Source organism: Acinonyx jubatus, chromosome B3 (genome assembly GCF_027475565.1).
Source record: "Acinonyx jubatus isolate Ajub_Pintada_27869175 chromosome B3, VMU_Ajub_asm_v1.0, whole genome shotgun sequence".
In the NCBI taxonomy this organism is placed as follows: domain Eukaryota; kingdom Metazoa; phylum Chordata; class Mammalia; order Carnivora; family Felidae; genus Acinonyx; species Acinonyx jubatus.
Genome location: NC_069386.1, coordinates 141,345,128 through 141,361,359, shown reverse-complemented (window position 1 = coordinate 141,361,359; position 16,232 = coordinate 141,345,128). Strand labels below are relative to the sequence as shown.

At 54.4% G+C, this 16,232-nt stretch overlaps 1 long non-coding RNA gene across 4 annotated transcripts; it reads left to right on the top strand.

The window, feature by feature from the left end:
* The first annotated feature begins 1,576 nt into the window (after nt 1–1,576).
* On the top strand, nt 1,577–15,304 carry LOC106975968 (uncharacterized). 4 transcript variants are annotated; one of them, XR_008299716.1, is made up of 8 exons: nt 1,577–1,703; nt 2,072–2,136; nt 3,093–3,162; nt 9,413–9,499; nt 10,141–10,417; nt 11,135–11,185; nt 13,664–14,144; nt 14,981–15,303. It is a non-coding gene; the product is annotated as an uncharacterized LOC106975968 (long non-coding RNA). The 4 variants fall into 4 exon arrangements; XR_008299717.1 differs by lacking the exons at nt 1,577–1,703; nt 2,072–2,136 and adding exons at nt 2,143–2,338; nt 11,937–12,037 and having other exon boundaries at nt 14,981–15,304; XR_008299715.1 differs by lacking the exon at nt 1,577–1,703 and having other exon boundaries at nt 2,033–2,136; nt 14,981–15,301.
* Nucleotides 15,305–16,232: the final 928 nt, after the last annotated feature.

The following is a 16,232-nucleotide window of genomic DNA, read 5'->3' as shown; positions in this document are numbered from 1 at the left end:
CTGGAGCCTGCTTCAGATTCTGTGTTTCCCTCTGCCTATCCCATGCTCATGTTCTGTCTCTGTTTCTCAGTAATAAATAAATGTTAAAAAAATTTTTTTTTTAAATGCTACCAACTATATTCCCTATGCTGTACATTTTGTCCCCTTGACTTATTCATTCCCTAATGGAAGCCTGTACCTCCCATTCCCCTTCCATTTGCCTGTCCCTCCACCCTTGTCCCCTCTGGTGAATATCAGTTTGTTTTCTGTATTTATGGATCTATTTCTGCTTTTTATTTTCATTTGTTTTATTTTTTTAGATTCTACATGTAAGTGAAAATTGTTTGCAATTTCTCTCTTTCTATCTGACTTATTTCACTTTGCAAAGTATCCTCTAGGTCCATCCATTTTGTCATAAATGGCAAGATCTTGCTCCTGTTTATGGCTGAGTAATACCTAGTAACACTTCAGTGGAATCTGACACATCATTGTATTTTTTTTAGTTAAAAAAGTTGTTTTTAAGGTTTTTTTTTAAATGTTTATTTATTTTGGACAGAAAGAGACAGACCATGAGTGGGGGAGGGGCAAAGAGAGAGGGAGACACAGAATCCGAAGCAGGCTCCAGGCTCCAAGCTGTCAGCACAGAGCTCAGCCTGGGGCTCGAACTCACGGACCGTGAGATCATGACCTGAGCTGAAGTCGGACGCTCAACCGACTGAGCCACCCAGACGCCCCTGTTTTCGAGGTTTTAAATTATTTATTTTGAGAGAGGCAGAGACGTGAGCAGGGGGAGGGGCAGAGAGAAAGGAAGAGAGAGAATCCCAAGCAAGCTCTTCACTGTCACTGCAGAGCCCAACAGGGGGCTCGAACCCACAACCATGAGATCCATGACCTGAGCCCCAAACCAAGAGTCCGATGCTTAACTGACTGAGCCACCCAGGCGCCCCTTTCATTTTTTTTTAAATGTTTATTTATTTTTGAGAGAGAGAGCACGAGCAGGGAAGGGGCAGAGAGAGGAGACACAATGGGAAGCAGGCTCCAGGCTCTGAGCTGACAGCACAGAGCCCGACGCGGGGCTCCAACCCACGAACCAGGAGATCATGACCAGAGCTGAAGCTGGAGGCTTAACTGACTGAGCCCCCCAGGTGCCCCTCTCATTGGGGTTTTGATTTGCATTTCCCTGGTGATTAGTGATGTTGAGCATCTGACATAATGTTGAGATGGCAAAATACTACTCAAATCGACCTACAGATTCAACACAGTCCTTGTCAAAATCCCAGCTGGCTCGGGAGGGGGCCTGTCGCCTGAGTGGTTCAGTCAGTTGAGTACCCGTCTCTCCTCTGTTCTTGTGTGTGCATGTACTTACTCTCTCTCAAAATAAAGAAACGTAAAAAAAATGTTAAAATTACCAAAGAGGCTAGCGAGTTCACAGCTAACAGGATTTGCGGCGAATCCAGTTCCCAATTCCTGTCATTCATTCAAAACATAGGTTTGAGCGGTTACTGTGCCGGGCACCGTGGGGGAGGGGTGGGGGGAAGGGACCTTGGGATTGGAACCCTTAGGCGCATGGACTCGTGGGCCAGTAGAAATCCTTGGGCCACTTCCACACAGGCTGATCCGGCCGGCGGTGGGAACGCAGGGGAGGGGCTTGTAACTTCCGTGGTCCGGGAAGGCTTCCTGGAGGAGGCGCCAAACTCAGCTCCCCAGGTTTAAGGAAGCCAGAGGTGAGGGCGGGGTGAAGTCCGGGCTGGGGGTGGTTGGGGGGAGGGGCTCGCGGCCCTCCTCAATCTGGGCGATGGGAAGTGGCCGCCGCCCGGGGGCGGGAGCAGTCCTCGGGTACCGGCGGAGTGGGGCGGCGGGTGGGCGCGTTAAAAGGTTTGGACGTCATCCCGGGGCACAGGGGAGTCGCTCAAGATTTCGCGACAAAGCGATGTCCTCAGGAAGGCTTCCGTGGCCGCGAAGGGAGCGCGGGAGGGCGGCTCCGAGGCGCGGGGCGCAGGGGCGCGGGGGGCGGGGGTCTGGGCGGGGCGGAAGGGGCCGCTCGCCCCGTCGCCGCGGAGATGTCTGTGACGTCACACGGGTCCGGCCACAGCCCCCCGCCCCTTCGGGGCTCGGCGGCGACCACGCCGGGAACGAGATGGACAAGCCATTCAGAAGGTGAGTCTGCGGTGCCGGCCCGCACGCCCCGCGCGCCCGACCCTCGAATTCCGACCTGGGCGGCACTGAAGGAGCCTCGCCCCGGCCCACCTGGGTGGCGAGCCCATTGTCGGTGGCCCCAACGACCGGAGGGACGACACGCCCTCGCTACGTCGGGGGCCACTTTTCCCGTCCAGCCCCAGCCCCGGCAGGGGGGGCGCAGGTGCGGGGCGCAGGGGCCTGGCCGGGTGCGCCCTGCTGGCCCCGCAGGGGGCCGCTAGAGCCGCGTGGTCCCGGGTAGGACGCGGGTGGGTTTCCGCCAGCAAGAAGGGGCCGAGGCAGCTGGGTCCAGATCCTGCGGGGGGGGGGGGGGGTCCGTGGGAGTGAGGACAGCCTTCCCTGGGGGGTTGGTGCCCCACCGCCTGGGTCTGGAGTCCTTGCCTTGGAACTCCCCCCCCCCCCCCACTTTTTCCCCTTATGGAGGGGCAGCCAGTCTTCCAGGAGTCAGGCCTGCAGGGCAGTGAGAGCCTAGTATGTGGTGAGGACGGAGGTGGGTGGGGGGGGAGCTCCATTTCCCCCAGGCGTGATCTGTGAGGGGTTAAGAAGGGGTGCCTCCAGCCTTCTTCCAATGTGGGGAGGGGTGGGGGCCGGTGGGCGCTGGGCCATCTCTGCCCAGGGTCAGGGTGGGAGGGTGGCCCCGGGCTGACCCTGCTTTGCCCTCACACATGAAACAGCTTGGTGGACATGTTCCCCTCCCCCTGCAAACCCACCAGGAAAATTCTAGGACACCTGGGAATTACCCTGGGGTTCGTCTGCAAAGCTACACAGTTATTTCTCCAAAATGTTATCTTAACCCGTAGTTTCCTTGAGGGCAACCTGATTTAAAATAAGAAATAAAATCCCGAGGTCCTGTGCTCCAGGACCAGGAATTCTGTGAATTCCTTCAGCCTGAATAGCTGTTCTTATTTTGGGTGTAGAACTTGGCGATCTGATGGATTCTGATACAAGCCCAGGTGCTTTGGAGAGGTTGACTCGGAGATAAACAAGGTAAAATGAGAATTGGCTTCATCTGAAACGTGTGTGTCCTCCCCCTCCCCTTCCCCTTTAAAGCTTGGTCAACATTGTCTGGAATGGGAATTGTGATTTTTTTTTTTTAAGTAATCTTTGTGCTTAACGTGAGGCTTGAACTCATGACCCCAAGAGCAAGAGTCGCATGCTTCATGGACTGAGCCAGCCAGGTGCCCTGGAGTTATAAGTTTTCGCCTTTTTTTCAGTTGGCGTAAGGAATGTGAAAAAAAAAATCCACTGTCTTTCCTTTTTATTACAGCGCAGAATAATTGCACGAAAAAGTGGCCAAAATAGTATCAAGTATGGTAGGAAGGTGTCCATCATAAAATCTAACACTGAGGGAGGGGAAAAGGGAAAAAAAAAAACAACCCCGGGGCACCTGGGTGACTCAGCTGGTTGAGCATCTTGATATTGCGGTTTGTGAGTTCAAGCCCTACATTGGGCTCGCTGCTGTCAGTGCAGGGCCTGCTTGGGATCCTCTGTCCCCCTCTTTCTCTGTCCCCCCCCCCCCCCCCCGCCTTGCACTCTCTCAAAAATAAGTAAATACTGAGCGTAACCGCTCAGTCGGTTAAGCGTCCGACTTTGGCTCAGGTCAGGATCTCACCGTCCATGAGTTCGAGCCCCGCGTCGGGCTCTGTGCTGACAGCTCGAAGCCTGGAGCCTGCTTCGGATTCTGTGTCTCCCTCTCTCTCTGCTGCTCCCCTGCTCATGCTCTGTCTCTCTCTGTCTCAAAAATCAATCGTTTAAAAAAGTTAAGAAAGGGGCGCCTGGGTGGTTCAGTCAGTTAAGCGGCCGACGTCGGCTCAGGTCATGATATCGCAGTCTGTGAGTTCAAGCCCCGCATCAGGCTCTGTGCTGACAGCTCGGAGCCTGGAGCCTGTTTCAGATTCTGTGTCTCCTTCTCTCTGACCCTCCCCCACTCATGCTCTGTCTCTCTCTGTCTCAAACATAAATAAAAATAAACGTTAAAAAATTTTTTAAAAAAGTTAAAAAAAACATTAAAAAAAGAACACCTCTGTGATTTGTGTACCAAAGTACAGACCCTCATGCCCCCACCCCCCACCCCATCATTTAAAGGGTAGGACCTGCAGGTAGGTAAGGAGGATAATTTTCAGTCTCTGACTTCACTTTCTTTTTTTAAGCCTTTCTTTTGTTATTAAAAGTTTTTTTTCAAATATTTTTGAGAGACAGAGGGGAGGGGGACAGAGGATCTGAAGCAGGCTCTGTGCTGACAGCAGAGAGCCTAGTGCGGGGCTCGAACTCCCCAACGATCATGACCTGGGTTGAAGTCGGACCCTTAACCAACTGAGCCACCCAGACACTCCTCTGACTTCACTTGAGACTATTACACTTGAATGAATATTTCCTGAGCACTGACCCTGGCCCAGGGACTTGGGTATGGAGATAACGAAGCCACGCCTAACAGGCATGTGTCTAAAGGACGTAGAGTGTGGGGGCCGCCCGAGGGGCTTAGTCGGTCAGGTGTCCAGCTCATGGTTTTCGCTCAGGTCACGGTCTCATGGGCTCTGCTAACAACACGGAGCCTGCCTGGGATTCTTTCTCTCCCTCTCTCTGCCCCCTCCCCCCCCCCCCCCCCCAATAAATAAATGTAGAAAAAAGGGACATAGAGTGTGTGTATGTGTATGTTTTGGGGGTAGTGGTGTTTATACTCTGAAGAGCAACCCTCAACAGCTTCCTGCTCTCCCAGGTTCCTGGGCCAGGAAGGGGGGCTCAGATGTTTGAAGTCTGGACCAGATCTTAGTTTCTTTCAAGCAGGTAGAAAATGTAGGCAGAGCTTCCTGTGAAATGATAGACCATGTTACCACTGCCTATCTCCACCCGAATAAAGCCAATCCGCCTAGAAACCACTTTAGGGATGGGGCACCTGGGTAGCTAGGTTGATTAAGCATCCGACTTCGGCCCAGGTCATGATCTCACAGTTTGTGGGTTCGAGCCCCACATCGGGCCCTGTGCTGGCAGTTCAGAGCCTGGAACCTCCTTTGGATTCTGTCTCCCTCTCTCTCTGCTCCTCCCCTACTCATGCTCTGTCTCTCTCTGTCTCTCAAAAATAAACATTAAAAAAAATACCACTTTTGGGGATGTGGAGTTTGAGGATTCTTTCAGAGCAAATTTTATTGCAAGGAAAGGGTGCCTGTTCTTGAACTAGAACTGTTGATATTAATGAATATTGTTAAGAGATAACTTAAAAATTTTTAAATGTTTATTTTTGAGAGAGAGAGAGAGACAGAGCGTGAACGGGGCGAGGTCAGAGCGAGAGGGAGACACAGAATTTCAAGCAGGCTCCACGCTCAAGCTATTAGCCCAGAGCCCGACGTAGGGCTCGAAACCACGAAGAATGAGATTGTGACCTGAGCCAAAGTTGGACGCTTCACCGACTGAGCCACCCACATGCCCCAAGAGACAACTTTTATTATTTTTGATTGATTTATTTATTTATTTTTAATTTTTTTTTTAACGTTTATTTATTTTTGAGACAGAGACAGAGCATGAGCGGGGGAGGGGCAGAGAGAGAGGGAGACACAGAATCTGAAGCAGGCTCCAGGCTCCGAGCTGTCAGCCCAGAGCCCGACACGGGGCTCGAATCCACAAACCTCGAGATCATGACCTCGGCCGAAGTCGGCCGCTCAACCGACTGAGCCGCCCAGCCACCCCTTTGCTCTTTATTTTCCAGTGTTTTATTAGTACACTAAAACGTTCTATTTATAAAGCAAAAATTGTAAAGCTTTGTTAGGAAAATTGGCCAAGCGTTCAATTTGTAGCAAATGTCAAATTACCACGTTGACTCGTAGCCATCTGGCAGTTGGCAAATGGGAGCTGCTGTCTGGCCTGGGGCAGGGTGGCAGGTCTTAGTGGGTGGTGGTGTCACTGTAGCTACACTGGAGACCGCAGAAGCAGGGACACCTCTTGGAGGAAAATGCACTGCTGGGCGCCCGGGGGGCTCAGTCAGTTGAGCGGCCGACTCCGGCTCAGGTCACGATCTCACGGTTCCTGAGTTCAGGCCCCACGTGGGGCTCTGTGCTGACAGCTCGGAGCCTGGAGCCTGCTTCAGATTCTGGGTCTCCCTCTCTCTCTGCCCCTCCCCTGCTAGTGCTCTGTCTCTCAAAAATAGATAAACATTAAAATAAATTTAAAAAAGTAAAATTGTCCATGACCACCGGATATTAAAAAATTTGCACTTGGCCGGGGACGTAGCGGATGAGGGCGCCTGTGGGACGTGCACGCACACAGGCCTCCAGGAAATACCTGTTGATCACCCCGTGGTCAGTGCTGTGCCAGGCTCTGGGGACACGGCTGTGGACGGAGAAGCAAAAAGTCCAGGTGACGGAGTTCGAGTCGGTTGAAAGGGGCTGCCGATCCCAGAGAGAGAGCAGGAGGGCACAGAGATTGATAGAGTGACCGGGACCAGGGAGAAAAATGCAGTGGTGGGTGTTGTGCGCCTGCGTGAGAAGAAGCTGCGTGAGTGGGAGGTTGGGATGTGAGCTGGGGGGCCTCAGCGGAAAGACAGGTTAGAAGTGAGGGGCTCAGCCCGTGAGGGGGGACTGCCAGCCATGGAGGGGTGGATGAGCAGAGCTGGGAGGGATCAGGAGGCCACAGGGGGCAGGAGGGATACTGTGTGATGCCAGCCAAGCTCTAACAGCGTTGCTCTGGGGCGAGGAAGTGGGGAGAAGCAATGGGATTCTGGGCTCATCTTGAAGCTGGCTGATGAACGGGACGTGGGGTTTGGAAGGGAACGGGTCGGGGAGACGGGAATGACTGTAGCTTGAACAGCAAGATCAGCAGAGCGGCCTGTGCCGAGCCTGGAGGGCTGCGGTGGGGCAGGTTTGGGGAAGGTCAGCTGGCTGACCTTGGACAAATAAGTTGGGAGAACCTGTTAGAGATCCCGGTGAGGCCCGGACGTGTGGAGCCGGGAGGTGGAGACCAGGGTCACCAGAGGCGGGGATGGGGCCTTGGGGCCAGGGACGTGGGTGCAGGTGCTCGTGTGTGCACGCGAGTGGGCGCGTGTAGCTGGGCAGATGCAGGGTGGGCAGCGGCACTGAGGGTTAGAGCTTAACACCCAGGACTCGCTCGAAGGTAGGGATTTGGTGGCTCTCAGGGCAGAGGTGGTGACTTCTCAACTCTTCATTAGGAGATTTTCAAACATGCAGCCCAAGGGGACGGGCTGACATTCTCGCAGCTTCCCGGCAGGAAGGCCTTTTTTAGGACAAGCCCAGCACCGTCAGCCTGCCTTAGGCCTCACGCGCTTTCCTGAAATCATGAGCTTCCCCCACCCCCAGGAGCTGTGGGGGGACAGGCAGCGGCAGCCCTTGGGGTAAAAGGCCGAGCCTCATAGCCCTTACATCCTGTGGACAGATCACGAGATAGAGTCCTGCCCCGCCACGTGGACAAGTGCGTAGAAAGGAGCCCGTGTGGGGGCGCCTGGGTGGCTCAGTCAGTTGAGCGGTTGACTCTTGATTTTGGCTCAGGTCGTGATCCCAGGGTCGAGATTGAGCCCCACCCACATCGGGCTCCCCACTGAGCGTGGAACCTGCTTAAGATTCTCTCCCTTTCTCTCTCTGCCCCTCCCCCACGTTTCTTTCTGTCTCTCTCTCTCTCTCTCTCTCTCTCTCAAAATAAACAAACATGTAGACATTAAAAAGCCTGCATGTGGATCCACTCTGCATGTCCTGGGGACGCACAGGGTGGCCCACAGTCAGCATCTGGGGGACCTCGTGTATTTATTGTATGATGTTTAATGGTGGTTGTTTTTTTTTTTTTTAACCACACGCATGACATACCTTTTTGTTAAAAAGTACGTAAGAAGCCCTTTAACACGGTGCCAACCAGCTGGTCTAGAAAACATGGGGTTGGCACTGACCCTGGCCTGTACCTCCGTCAGACAAAGCGAGGAGGAAAGAGGGGTCTGGTTCCTCTACTTGTTATAATTTCACTTTTTTGGTACTTTTATCTGCACTTGGCCTGGAGAGAGAAACAGGACGTGTTCCTTCGGAGTTCAGAGTTAAGTTGCTTTGGACATGTCACAGGGACACAGGAGTCAACGGAACGAGTTCCGGCCAAAATGGGACTAAATCGCGTAGCATGTATGTAGTTATTCTTTTTAAATGTTTTAGTTTTTTTGGTAATCTCTACGCTGAATGTGGGGCCGGAACTCACAACCCCGAGATCAAGAGTCACATACCCTTGCACCCAAAAATGAAGTCGTATTTATTATAACCCAAGTGTAAAATAGGCGTGAATCCACACTGCCACGGGTGGTTGAGTAAATCAATAAGCAGGTAGAAAAATCTCCCACGCGGAGGGAGCTCCGTAGACGCTCCCTGTCTGCGCGGGGGCATAAATCTCCAGTCGTTGAGTGTGGTGGCTGGCGTGACCGTGTCCCAGGAGGGCCGGGAGGGAGAAACCCGACAGGTGCCGTGCCAGCCAGGTGGCCATGGCGAGGTCCCCTGTAAAACTTCATGGTGACACCCGTGCGATGAGGGCACTGCCCCTCTGTGGGCGGCCTCCCCAAATCCACAGTCCTAGTGATTTCGGAAGAAAAACGTCAGCCGAATCCCAGTGGGGGGACATCTTACAAGATGATCCTCAGAACCGTCCAGGTCATCAAAAGCGAGGAGAGCCTGAGGCGCTGTCACAGCCGAGAGGGGCCTAAGAGGATGTGGCCACTGAGTGGCCACTGAATGGAATGTAGTGTCCTGGGTGGGACCCGGGGGCAGAAAGAGGAGGCGAGGTGAAAGCTAATGACATCGGAAGGAAGTACAGACGGACTTCAGTTAATACTTAAAGAAATTGATTTTTTAAAAATATTTATTAACACTTATTTTTGAGAGACAGAGGCAGAGCATGAGCAGGGGAGGGGGGAGAGAGAGAGAGAGAGAGAGAGAGAGAGAGAGAGAGAGAATCTGAAGCAGGCTCCAGGCTCCGAGCTGTTAGCACAGAGCCCAACCCGGGGCTCGAACTCACCAACTGCGAGACCACAACCCGAGCTGAAGTCGGATGCTCAACCGACGGAGCCACCCAGATGCCCCTTAAAGAAATTGATTTTTGCTGGGAACCGTTCTAGCCTTGAAGATGCTAATGTGCCTTGTGCTTTAGGGTCTGTTTTTATCCTTTCCTGTTCCTCTGACCTTGGCCCGGAACTGGTGTGCCACGGAGCCCACTTTGGGAAGCGGGAGGTAGGCGTGCGTGTGGTGACTGTGGCGCTTCCCCTCAGGACCTGGCGGTGCCTTCCCGCAAGGACTCTTGAAAGCCAGGGACATGAGACTCCGCGGAGGTAGGTTTGCAGCCCCTCATGCTCTGGGTAAGTTGTTTTGTCTTTTGCTGTTCTCGCTCTTCTTTGGGTGCCTGTTGTTTTTTTAAAAAGTTGTTTTTTTTAAACAACCTCACACTTGGGAAAAGCTCTCTGACTTGGGTGGGTCAGTCCCCATCCCGGGCTCACGTTCTTCATCTGTTAAAGGGGGAGGACATTTGAGCTGAGTGGGTGCGCCCCCAACAGTCTAGAACTTTCAGTGTCAATGAATGTGTGACATTCCCTTTTTTTTGCCCCTAGATTTATCTGTGCTTTATTTCAAAAGAAATTGAAATTGTTGATAGTAGTTAGCGTCATAAAAATGAAAGCCTCAATTAATATATTTTCCTCGTAAAATAAGATATTCTTTTTTTTGTTTGTTTTTTTTTTAAATATGAAATTTATTGTCAAATTGGTTTCCATACTGAATGTGTGACATTTCCAATGAGCTTGTTAAGACCGAGCTTCTCGGGGCAAAGGGGCTTTCCCCTCACAGAGGCGAAGCCCACGGGCTACACTCCCCGCCGCCAGCTGCCCGCGGGTTCCCTAAAACGCTTTCGGAAAACTCTAGATCTGTCTTGGGGAGGTAGCACCCACGGTGAAACCCAGCCCCGTTGGGACGCAGCTCTGACTCTGACAAATGCGTCCTACAGAGCGACCGCCATCACAGCCGAGGCACACAGTCCCACAGCTCCGGAAGGTTCCCTCCTGCCCTTTTTGTGGCCAAGCCCTCACCCGCCCCCAGCAACCAGTGACCTGTGCTTTGTCCCTGTGAACTTGATGTTTTGTAGTGAAGTGAAAAGCCCACCCTGAGCGGCTCCGGCCATGGCTGGTCTGAGGTCCGGCCGGCCCGCCTGCATCAGGGCGGCGTTTGCTAGCACCAGGGCCGGCTTCCAGAAGAGGTGGAGGAACACACCCCATCGCTTCAAGGTGCTCTCCTGCTCGCCGCCCCCTCCCCTGCTAGTGGACATGGGGGCAGGGCTGGGAGGGCGGGAGACCCCGTGTGCCCCAGACCAGGAACCCTTGCTCTGGGCCCGCACCCTCTGTGGAAATGGTATCCTCAGCGGTTCTTGATAACATCTTTACGGGGCTTCTCTTCTCAAAAGCAGGGGTGTTCAGTCTCCTGTCCTTTGGGAGTCTGTCTGTCGATGAGAAAAAGCAAGAGCTGCTTTCTCCCAGCAGCCTGGGATTAGCAAGGAGGGTTCTAGAATATCTGGTGCCAGCCCCGGGTTCTTCGAGGGACCCTGAGCAAGCAAGGCCTGGCTGTTGTCTGGGCCTCATCTGTAAAGGAAGGGGTTAGGACGGATGGTCTAGTATCTTCCATGATCTTCTGGCTTTGGGTTTAGAATAAGTTCCAGGGTTCTCTCTCCCTGGTTAAATCCAGCTGCTGAATTCGCCCTCTTGCCACATTCCTGGTTCTACTCTTCCTATTCATGGCGGCCCACGTTTGCATTTTAGTCCCTCAGACCAGGGAAGTCCTTCTTGTCCACCCCCGAGGGCCGCCATCCGCCGAGTGTCCGGTGTGACGGGAGCCGCGGGCGTGGGTTCTCTCTGCCCCTTGCTCTTGAACGCTGAGCTGCTGTCCGCCTGCCTTCATCGAAAGGATTATTCAGCACCGTCTGTCTTTGTTTCTTTAAATTTCCCCAGGCCAGTCACAAAAAGAATCACATGGACTTAATTGAAGGTATCTGGAGAGAGGTAGGTGATAGAATGGGCCAGCAGCCAGTCCCCTCACTTAGAGGACGGTGGAGCCCTCCCCAAATCCAAGTCCCCAGAACCAGCCACGGGCCGACCCTTCAAGGAGGACTTTGCAAGGAGAGTGGTTTGGGACCTGCTGTGTGTGCCCTTTTCTGGTTAAGAATGGAATTACTATATTTGAGGAGGAGCTTCACTTTGATATTTAAATGGATGTTTCCTTTTTTTTCTCCCCACCCCCCAAAACATTTAAGTAAGAAAAAGACTCAAAGTAGTTTCCCCTGGAAGATTGACAAGGCCATAAGTTTGAGTAATTGCAATCTCAAAATTAATTAATCTCTACCCCCGGCATGGGGCTTGAACTCATATCCTGGAGATCAAGAGTGGCACATTCTACCGGCTGGGGTAGATTAAATTCAATCGAAATTAAAATCGATTCTCCATAATCAGTTCGGGGATGGTGAATATTTGGTCTCATGGTGCTTTGAGGCACCAGGTCATGCTGTCCTGCCGTTCTGACCCAAACCATTCTAGCCAGAGGATAAACGTCCTATCCCGGCATCCCCTGGTTTGTAAGTACGGATGCTGTTGGCTGATTTGCAGGCCGAGACCGTTAGCCTCCCCCACACGGGCACCCCCTCGGGCCTGGGCCTTGAGGCCATCGTGGGGGGGGGGCGGTCCCACGATGCTGGCTTTGTGAACTCCAACAATTCTGAGCGGTCTCTGAATCTGAAATGATTACCGTTGCCTACAGACTATGCTGTTAGCTATTTTATTCCCTGTTTTGGGGACTCCGTGACAGCGTTGACTGTCCACAGAAGAAATGAGCTCTCTCGGGAGGTTTTCACCACCCAGGTGAGATGACCCCACGGGGGTCCCTGCATTGACTCAGCCCCGGGGCCTTTTCTCAGGGTGTGACTGAAGCCCCGTCCGTGGTCAGTGAGAGGGGAACACCTCACCGGTCCTCACAGGGCCATGGCGGAGCTGGCGGGGGGGGGGGGGGGGTCAGCGCAGCGCTGGGAGTTACCAGGGGTGCAGCTCCCCACTGTCAGCGGGGGAAGTGACGACGGTCAGTCGCGGGGCCTTAGACTTTCCTGGAGACCCTTGCTGCCAGAGCTGCTTTGGCAGGAGGGTAAAAAGCTAGAGTAAGGAATAGGAAATTCGGGTACGAGGTCAGGTCAGAAATAGGAAATTTGGGTCAAGGAATTCAGGTACGAGGTTGGGTACACGCAGTGGAGCCGTGTGATAAGGGATCCAGAGAGTTCCAAGGTCCCCTGAGCCAGCGGTCACAAAGAGGCGGCCAGCTGCTGACCTGCACACGTGGCCTTTGAGGACAGAGCGCGGGCACCTTTGAAAACCGTGACCGCTGGACTTAAATGCTCATCTCAGCCTCTTTGGGTCGCCTTGGACAGCCCTTCGTGCGGGGGTGGTGGGTGGTGAGGGGCACGTGTCTGCACCCCTTGGTCAGGGAGCCTGAGGCAGGCGGACCAGGAAAACGACTCTGGGAGGAAGTGAGCTCAGACAGCGCCCTCCCGGGCCCCTGGTGGTGTGGACCGGCCTGTGCACGGCACTGGGATAAGGGCTTTCAGTCATGGGGCTCCGATTGGGCCCCCAGTGATGGTGGACCCTCAGGCCTTTTGGATGCTATGGGGTATCTGCCTAATGCATTTTTTATTTTTTATTAAAAAAAATTTTTTTTTAATGTTTATTTTTCAGAGAAAGCGAGCGAGCAGGGGAGGGGCAAAGAGAGAGGGACACAGAATCTGAAGCAGGTGCCAGGCTCTGAGCTGTCAGCACAGAGCCTGACGCGGGGCTTGAACCCACGAACTGTGAGACCATGACCTGAGCTGAAGTCAGATGCTTAACTGACTGAGCCACCCAGGCGCCCCAATTTTTTATTTTTTTAATGTTTATTTTTGAGACTGAGTGCCAGCTGGGGAGGGGCAGAGAGAGAGGGGGACAGAGGATTCCAAGCGGGCTCCGTGCTGTCAGCACAGACCCCAAGGCAGGGCTCAAACCTGTGAACCGAGAGATTGTGATCTGAGCCAAAGTCAGATGCTTAACCGGCTGAGCCACCCAGGTGCCCCTATTATTTATTTTTTTTTAAGTTTATTTATTTTGAGAGAGAGATCGAGTAGGGAAGGGGCAGAGAGAGGGAGAGACAAAGTCCCTCAGCGCAGAGCCCGACGCGGTGCTCGAACTCACAAACTGTGAGATCATGACTTGGGCCAAAATCGAGTCGGACGCTTAACTGATGGAGCCAACCGGGTGCCCATCTAATGCATTTTTAACAATTGCAAGGCAGATATGCAAAATTTGCCACCATCAGTGACGGAAAGAGGAACTTCTGCGCGTGAGAAGTGTGTGGCGCTTTACCCTGGTAGAAATTGCTAATTGGCTCAGAAATAAATGATGTCGTCAGTTTTTAGATCCTTACGACGGCCAGTCTTCGGAAGATACCCCCAGCCATTCTGTCTACAGTCTCAGCACCTGTTGTCCGGGCGACGTGACCTGTATTGTGCCTTCGCACGCACCGACGTCCAGGAGTCCAGGAGAGGTCCGCGTAGAAGATCCTCTCTCCTCAAAAATCCCAGACCGTCCCCTCAAAGCTGCCAGCTGGGGCCCTGCGTCCCCGGAGGCCGACGACGTGGACATGTGGCCTGTCGAGGCCAGCGGCCCTGAGGCGCCAGGGTGGCCAGCCGGGCCGTCTGGAGCCCCAGAGGACCGGAGAATGACGGAGGAGGGGTGGCCCAGGGCAGCCGGTCCCCTCCTCCCCGCCGCGGAGCCCTCTGAGCCCGGCAGACACACGCAGGGCAGGACCAGAGGGTCCCGGCCGCCTCCCAGACTTGGGAGTGAGAAGGACAAGGGGCCCAAGCTCATCCTCTTTAAGAGGAAACTGGAACTCTTACTTGCAGAGCCCGAGAAAAGGAAGAGGAAGAAGCAGTATGTGGCCTAGACCGAGGTGAGCGGAGTTGGCTCGGGAAGGAGGTGCCCGTTGGCCAAAGCCAACGCTGACGGACTTGTATCAATGGAACACTTGCCCTTTGTGGGTCTTAAACAATGAACACCTGGGTGCCCACCTGTTTGCTTACAAACGGGTTTCCGGTGGAGGAAAGGTCCTGTGTGGCCCTCGTGGAACCCGCTTCCCGAGTCCGAGCATTTCTTGACTTTTACTAAATATTTATGCGTTGGTGAAACAGTTTTTTTAAAGAACCCGAATTCGTGGTACCCGTTGTTCTCCCTGCTGGCGCATCTGCTGAGGGGGGTGGGGGAGTGGGCCGGAGTGGGGGATGGGGTGGACAGAGGAGGGGCTCTGGGGGTTGCCGACACAACAAGGTAAGAATATTTAGGCTAACACGCTGGTGGATTCTGGTGTGAACTGCCCACCAGGCACCTTGACCAGCTGCCTCCAGTGTCCCCGTTTCCGTTCCTCTGTCACTGTGTTCACAAAGGGTTTTCTGAGCAGTTGGTTTCGGCTGTTGACACCGTCATGGTCTTGATGTGCTTTTTTAAATTTAATTTAGAAATGTTTATTTTTGAGAGACTGGGGCAGAGAGAGAAGGAGACAGAATCTGGAGCAGGGTCCAGACTCTGAGCTGTCAGCACAGAGCCCGACGTGGGGCTCGAACCCACGAACTTCGAGATCATGACCTGAGCCAACGTCGGACGCTTAACCGACTGAGCCACTCAGGCGCCCCCTTCTTGACGTGCCATTTGAAAACAATGGGGTGGCAGTGGCTCTCTTACCCTTTCCCAGTTTCTGGGCGTTTGCTCACTGAGCCTTTTATTCCCCAGCAGGCATGAACTGAGCACAAGCCTGGCGCCAGTGCCGGGTGGCTGCTGCCCACACGCCCCGGGACCCCCAGGACCATGCTGTTCCCAAGTGCCAATAAAGGGAAGCCCGAGGAGAAGAGCGCTCGTTCCTGCGGGTGGGCGGGGCGCCGGGGTGCGAGGTGGGTAACGGGGGGCTGGCCCGGGCACAGGCATGCCGCTGTCCCGGCTCCGGGGCCCTCTGGCCTGTGTGCCAGCGCTGCTCGCTAAGGATGAGTAGTGCCGTGGCCACTCTTCGGCCCGACCCTCCCGACTGGACGGTGAACGGGTGGTCCCAGAGGTGGGGATCCCCGCCCCCCGCCCCACCGAGGCCCCCACAGGCTGGGCTTGCAGTGGGGCGAGGCTCAGAGGCCCTGGGGCCCAGGACGGTCACACTGGGCTTTCGGGGGCAGCAGGCAGGCGTCCAGTAGGCGCAGAGCTCCCGCTCAGGGCCTCTGGGCTGGCGTCCGGTCCTCCCTGTTCAGGAACTTGCTCTGTGCCGGGAGGGCACGGCTGCTCTCGTGCTTGGGACCCTCACCTGTGTGTGCCGGGTGGGCAGAGGAGGTAGGCAGGACAGACGCCCATGGCGGCCTTTCTGTGGGCTCCCCTCATCTGTCCTTGGGCCTGGTCCCAGCCTATAGCCCTGTTCGGGAATACCGCTGCAGAAAACTAAGAAACCTTATTTATCGGTTCAGAGAAGAACATTTAAAACGGACCTCAATTTTCAATCAAGTAGAACTTTGGACTGCAAGGCGGACTTCCCAGGATCCCTGATAGACCATTCCAGAACCGGGTGGGGAGGAGACTGGTTGCCAAGCCCTGGGGATGTTTGGAGCCTGGCAGTTGCCCAGAAGAGGTCGGGTCGGCGTCAGGGGCAGGTGCCTAGGCACCCACTCTGACCCGGCTCCTCACCCGGCTGGTGGTTGAGCCCTGCTCATGGGGGGGCCCAGCAGCAAGAATAGGCTTTTGTCATGGGGGGGGTGCGGGGGGGGGGGGGCCTGTGCTCCGGCTCAGCTGGTCGCTGATCAACCCTAGGAGCTGCTATAAGGCACTTAACCCAGTTTCACAAGGAGCCCACACGCATCACGTCCGGTGTGAACAGTGAGCAGTTCGTGGGAACCAGCTGCTTCCCTGGGGTGTGGGGGGGTAGACACGGGATGGGTGGAGGCTGGCTGGGGGCGTTGGCACCCTCACGTGACACACAAACCACCCGAGGGGTTGTGAGCAGGCCCAAGCCTGC